Raw genomic sequence first — 7,478 nt, forward strand, 5'->3', positions numbered from 1 at the left:
GTCACGGTGCTGTACAGTGGGACTGAGTACGAGACCATATGGGTAGAAGTTAGCTTCTCACACACACACAAAACACTCACATACACATCACACACACATAGATAGATAGATAGATAGATAGATAGATAGATAGATAGATAGATAGATAGATAGATAGATAGATAGATAGATAGATAGATAGATAGATAGATAGATAGATAGATAAATAGATAGATAGATATGTTTGTATGTATGTATGTATGTAAATTTTCTTATTCTTCATAATTCATCTTAGATTGTAGTATTTGATGGAATACACCGAAATAGGTCAAAACTGGTTGTTAACGTCGAAGACATCAACGATAACCCACCGGTATTTCCAAAGACTTATTCCTACCAAGTTGGACCTCTTACTTCAATTGGTACTAAATTTGGTAAAGTTGAAGCACAAGATGGTGATGCTACGAGAAGGAACAATCGGGTTTTGTACGTATTGATCCAAGGATCCGCCGGCAAGTTTGGAGTTGATTTCATCACAGGTAATAACAGACATACGAGGAGTTACTGAAAAGTTCCTGTCTTTGAGGGTGTCGCGAAGGGCCCGGTTGGAAGCCCAACCTTCCGAGTTCTTTTACAGGGCTTAGAAAAACTGAAGGACCCCTGCAATAATTGTGTGAATCTGAGAGGGGAATATGTTGAATAAAATCATAATTAAGCGATTCTCCTGTATTTTCTTTTACCCAAAGCCAGGAACTTTTCAGTATCCGTTCGTGTATTTAATACCATTTGATTCGGAGTTTCATTTTTATTTTCATTTTTTATGTTTTCATTCTTTAAAATTTAATTTTTTTTAATTAGCTATCTGTATATTATAATTAAATCATGTATACTGTTGAATGTCTTCTAATCTGCAGTATACGTCTCGAAATCATCCCTTATAGACGTATAGGATAAAAAACACTAAAATATATCATCCACAGGCGAAAATTGCCCAGAAGCGGCGGTAGTATTGCTAAGTCCGGATTTCTGATTTTTTTTCAGCTTCATAAGTAGCAAGTATGAGAGATGCTTTCTCGAGACTAATACCGCAATTTAGAAGGTTTTCAACAGTATGTATACTTTAAGTATGATATACAGATCGTTCATTTGAACTAATACTGCTTCCATCATTAACAACGAATTTCAGTTTTTTATGTTTTATTTATATCCTTTTAGTTTTATTATATTTATATATTTTCTGAGGTGGTATAATATTCTTTTATTCGTATTTATTTATTGCTACTCTTATCCGTTGCTTTACACCGTATATACACATTGTCTTCAATGGTAGAGTCGAATATACTTAATTGTTGCTAATTTTCATTGACTTTAGGGGGGAGTGAAAGGCAAATTTAGTTAAAATCCAAAACAATGTTGGAAAATCGCTAATTCTGCCAAACAACCTTAATCATTAATACAAAATCAGGGATTAATTAGCTGTAATAATGATTTCTAACATTGGAAAAAACTAAAAGTATTGATGGGCGGAAGCAATTGATTAAATCAGCGGACTGATTAATTGATTGCGGACTAATTAATTTAACGATCTCCGAAAGTAAAAGAGAAAATTACAGGTGAAATTATACAAGACAATGAAGAAACAATTAGAACTAAACTAATGTATAATTTTCATGTTAAAATCAAATTGATTTTCAAGTTTTAACTCATTAATTTTATTTTTGCTTTGATATAATAATGTATATATATATATATATATATATATATATATATATATTTAATTTTTACGGTTTATTTCTTTTTGTTAACCTATTTGTTGTTGTTGCTGTTATTGATTCTGTTCCTACAGCTGTATACTGTCGAAGGTTTGAAAGTTTCACTGATTCAGGTTACTAAGGAACAACGTTTGTTGTTAAATGGACGTTAACAGCTTAGTCTTTTCTACTCTAGGCACATGACCCGAAATTTTGGGTGGGGAGAGGGGGGCCAGTCGATTAGATCAACCCCAGTACGCAACTGGTACTTAATTTATCGACCCCCGAAAGGATGAAAGGCAAGTCGACCTCGGCGGAATTTGAACTCAGAACGTAACGGCAGACGAAATACGGCTAAGCGTTTCGCCCGGCGTGCTAACGTTAACAGCTTAGTCATCTCCCTACTTGCATTAACGAATTGGGTCTCTAACAGTTATTTTCAGTCAAAAGGACCACATTGATAATCGACGTTTACAACCAGGTCATTGATATTTATCTATCTTCACGGCTGCGAGTTGGCAGAATTGTTAGCACGCCGAGCAAAATGTTTAGCGGCATGAGTTCAAATTCCGGTGAGGTCAAATTCTTCTTTTAAGTCGTCTACCTGGTAGAATCGTCAGCACGCCGGGAAATATTCTAAGCAGCGTTTCGTCCGTCTTTTTGTTCTAATTCCAAATTCCGCCGAGGCCGACTTTGCCTTTCATCCCTTTCGGAGTATATAAAAATAAGTACTACTCAAACACTGGGGTCGATGTAATCGTCTTAACCCCTCCCTCGAAATTGCTCTTATACCAAAATCTGAAATCACTATTTATGTATCTTCAGGCCTTGCGCTTATAGTAGAAAGGCGGCGAGCTGGCAGAATCGTTAGCACGCCGGGCGAAATGCGTAGCCGTATTTCGTCTGCCGCTACGTTCTGAGTTCAAATTCCGCCGAGGTCGACTTTGCCTTTCATCCTTTCGGGGTCGAATAAATTAAGTACCAGTTACGCACTGGGTTCCATATAATCGACTTAATCCCTTTGTGTGTCCTTCTTTGTCCTCTCTGTGTTTAGCCCCCTGCGGGTAGTAAAGAAATAGGTATTTCATTCGTCTTTATGCTCTGAGTTCAAATTCCGCCGAGGTCAACTTTGCCTTTCATCCTTTCGGGGTCGATTAAATTAAGTACCAGTTGCGCACTGTGGTCGATGTAATCGACTTAATCCGTTTGTCTGTCCTTGTTTGTCCCCTCTGTGTTTAGCCCCTTGTGGGCAATAAAGAAATAAGAAAGGATATTTATGTATCTTTGACAATAAAATATAATGCAATCCCGTCCTCATGAATAGACAGATACTACCAAAACTTCCACTCCTGCTTATTGTCAAGTTAAAATTACTATTTCGTCAACAACCAGTACTTTTTCCTATACCATATATAACCTTAGGCTTATATTTTATTACTCAAAGCATTAAACATGCTTTCACCAATTCAGTTGTAAGTTGTTACGTAGGTGCTTTCTCATAATAGTTTTTTCATGAGTTCTCGAACTCTCTGCCACCAAAAATGCATTTTGCTAAATTATATTCTTCCACTGAATAGTTTTAATATGACGAAGCATGGGCGAAGTGGTTTCTCATTAATGTCTAATTTAAAAAAAATCATTGATTACTCTTTTACTGAATATATAATCTTATTTGGCATTCATTAAATATGCTTTCATTCAGTTCCTTGTTAATTCGATTATTTTCTTATGAAACAAATAATAATAATAATATCCTTAGCAGTTATTCTATAAGAATAACTACCAGTGATATTGTTATACTTTATCCAATCAACAAAATACCTTCACTATAGATTTTGATATGGTATTTCAACAAAATACTTCGATACTAATATAATTTAAAGCTGAAATTGTTAATCTTTGAAAATATCTCCACCTCCATCTCAATAGGATATTTTCAAAATTCCAAGGGAAATTTGGGGTTCCATTGAGAAAATTGTTTTTAAATTGAAAAATTATTTTTATTCTTACTGTTTTTGCTAGAATTATATTTTTTAATGCTGTTTTTAAGGTGAGCAATGCAATAAATTATGTTATGGGGGTGGGGGACAGATTGGGATGGAAAATTAGTAAAAAGAAAAATCGTAGAAAAAAAACTTAAAAGTGCAGGTTTATTACGTGGTTAAGAAGCCACGTAATAAAGAACAGGGTGTCGGGTTCAGTCCACTGCGAGACACTACGATCATGTCTCTTGTACTATAGCTCCGAAATTACCAATAGCTTGTGAGTAAATCTGGTAAACAGTAACTGTGTAAAAGCCCATCGTATATGTTGTATATGTGTGTTTATGCCTGTATGTGTGTGTTTGTCTTAATGTTCGTGTTGACCCCTCCCACCAACACCACCGCTTGACACCGGTGTGGATTTGTTTACGTCCACGTAACTTAGTAGTTTGGCAAAAGTCACCTATAGAATACTAAACCTAAATAAATACTAATAGTGAGGTTAGTTTGTTCGACTAAACCCTTGAAGGCAGTGCCCCAGCATGGCTGCATGGTCGCAATCCAATGACTGAAACAAGTAAACCTTAAAAGATAAAAGACTATAGCTGAAACAGTGTTTCACAAATGTCTTTGAAATTCGAATTTTACCTTTGCTTGTATTATGGTGCAATGTTGGCTCAGTCGCATATAACCACCTGAACGTTGTTGTATTGATAAAATAATTTCTTTTCTCTTATGACACTAAATTATCTGCAAATATATTTTTGCATCTTTTATTGACTTTTTTTCAATTCTGTCATCTCTTTTCAGGTGAATTATATGTCTCCAGCAACCTGACAGACAATACCCAAGGGGAAGAGTACAACCTGATTATCCAAGCATTTGACACTGGCGAACCGAGTCTTTCTGGTTTCGCAAAGGTGAGGATACTTGTGACGCTGAACAAACCACCAATTGTGAATGACACTTATGTATTCTTTGTCAAAGAAAACAGCACAACCAGCACTGAAATAGGGAAAATTACGGTGACCGATCCTGATATGAATCAAAATCCACAGGAAGAAATTGTCTATGTCATATCAGATATTACAGGTAATCTCTTACGTATGTGTATGCACGCGGGTTGTATGTATGGTGTGTGTCTATGTGTGTCTGTTTGTGTGTATGTTTCTCTTTGTGTGAATTTACAGTATTTACTCGTAGCAATATTTTATACTTGATTTTAACTGAAACAAAACTAGGGTGCACCGTATACATGGGGCAAAGCTAAAATTATGAAGGGAAAAAATTTGTACCCAGACTTAACACTAAACTGAGGGAGTGACTTATAGATGAAGTAAAGCTAAAACTATGAGGGGGAAGTTTTGTACCAAGGTTTAATACTAAATAAGGAAGGCGACTTATACACGAGTGTGACTTATACACGAGTACGACTTATACACGGGGGCGACTTATACACGAGTACGACTTATACACGGGGGCGACTTATACACGGGGGCGACTTATACACAAGTAAATATGGTATTTATTCTTGCACAGGAGATTGATTTTCATTAAACCAAGGTTGATGAAAGCATTTCATAAACTATACAATCGTCGGCTCAATTTTCTATAACGATCTCCTTCAGACAGCCATAGTTGATACTCAATATTTGTTTTTGTATAAGGAAGCGAGCTGGCAGAATCATTACCCTTTACCGCGCCGACAAAATGCTTAGCGGCATTTTGTCCGTCTTTACGTTCCTGAGTTCAAATTCCGCCGAGGTTAAATTTGCCTTTTATCCTTTCGATGTTGATAAAATAAGTTACCACCCCCCACCCCCTAAAATTTCAAGTCTTGTGCCTATGGTAGAAACGAATATTTGTTTAGTATTTGGTGTTTTTATGTAAATTTCACTTTTACTCAATTTAAGGTTGATAATATACTAGGGGAAAATGAGGCGGCGAGCTTGCAGAGACGTTAGCACGCCGGGCGAAATGCGTAGCCGTATTTCGTCTACCTCTGCGTTCAAATTCTGCCGAGGTCGACTTTGCCTTTCATCCTTTCGGGGTCGATAAATTAAGTACCAGTTACGCACTGGGGTCGATATAATCGACTTCATCCGTTTGTCTGTCCTTGTTTTTCCCTTCTGTGTGTGTAGCCCCTTGTGAGTAGTAAAGAAATATATATACTAGGGGAAAATATGAGAGGGAGAGCAAAATGGCTACGCGGGTAATATATTCGATGACTTTCTCATTGGCTTGAGTTCAAATCTGCTGCAGGTTTTCTGTTGTGTTTCTGCACAAAACATTTCGTTTTACATGAGTGCGAATAATCCAACTTTCAGAAGATTACATAAAGTTTTGTTGCAAAAATGTTTATTCATAGTATTGATGTCATTGTGACATTACCTTTGATTAGACAACATCAAGTTATTGAGTATATTACAAATATTAAGCAATTCAAATCTTCGGAACAATCCAAAACTTAAGCTCCAGTAGTTGTGGTGGCCATAGTAACAGCAACTGAAAATAAATAAATATATAAATCAAATAAAAATTTGTTAATACTACATCTGACAACTCTATCCAAATATATATAAATGCTTATCCTTTCAGACACATTGTTTTCATTTTAAGTGGATGTAAATTTATCGTTGTGTATTTGAAATAATTTGTTCGCTCCTTTGTGTCAAAATGTTTTATGCGCGAAGAAAATAGTCTTCAAGTATCTATTGGGTTATCCGGAAAGTTCGTGCTGATTTATAGTAGCTTACCTTTCAACTTATTTTAGAACATCGTTGAGTCCATAAAATAGAATTTGACTACACCTCCATTTACAGCACAGTTTAAGCTATCTTTTCGTGGAAGAATGTTTATGTTCCTATAACCTGTGTTAATTTTGTAACCCTTTAAAATGGAAGATAAGAAAGTTCATTTTCGGCACCTGATGCTTTGGGAACCAGACAAAAATTGCTGCAGCTCGGCTGGGATGTGTTACCCCACTCTCCATATTCACCAGATATTGCTCCTTTGGATTTCCACTTATTCAGGTCTCTGCAGAATAGTTTTAATGGTAACAATTTCAATTCCTTGGATGATGTAAAAAGATGCCTTGATGAAGTCTTTGCCATGAAACCACCTCAATTCTGGGAAAGAGCGTATTTTCAAGTTAAAGGAAAGATGGAGACGCATTGTGCAACAAAATGGTTCATATTTGGTTGATTAAAAATGTAATGGCAAGTATTCATTGACGTTTTTCTTTCCTTTAAAACTCGGCACGAACTTTCCGGACAACCCAATAAGTATCCTTGACATTAAAATTTTCTCGCCTCTGTTGAGTACTACGACAAAACTAAACACATGGCTATAGCAGAAAGGAATAACTATGCACTGAAGTAAAAACATTATTGGTCGATGAGTGATATTATTTTAATATTATTTCACAAGTACGGTGAGATAACTCCTGGAATGTTTCAGTTTTATTCTGACATCATTAGCTGAACATAGGCTTTAACATATTTGCCTTAGAGGTGATGAAAGAATCACCTAGTAAATGTATAATATTGTACATGTTTGTGTATATAATTGCTTACAACTGTTTGGAGAGTAATTACTGCATATAAATATATAATATACTTTCAGAACTCTCGTTTGAAATATGTCTGAATTATCTATTCTTGCAGGTATGTTTACCATCAACTCTGAAACTGGTCTGATCCAAACGCAATCACTTCTTGACCGTGAACAACAGGAACAATATATGTTCACCGTTTCTGTTATAAAC

This window comes from Octopus sinensis, linkage group LG16 (assembly GCF_006345805.1).
Source record: "Octopus sinensis linkage group LG16, ASM634580v1, whole genome shotgun sequence".
Lineage (NCBI taxonomy): Eukaryota > Metazoa > Mollusca > Cephalopoda > Octopoda > Octopodidae > Octopus > Octopus sinensis.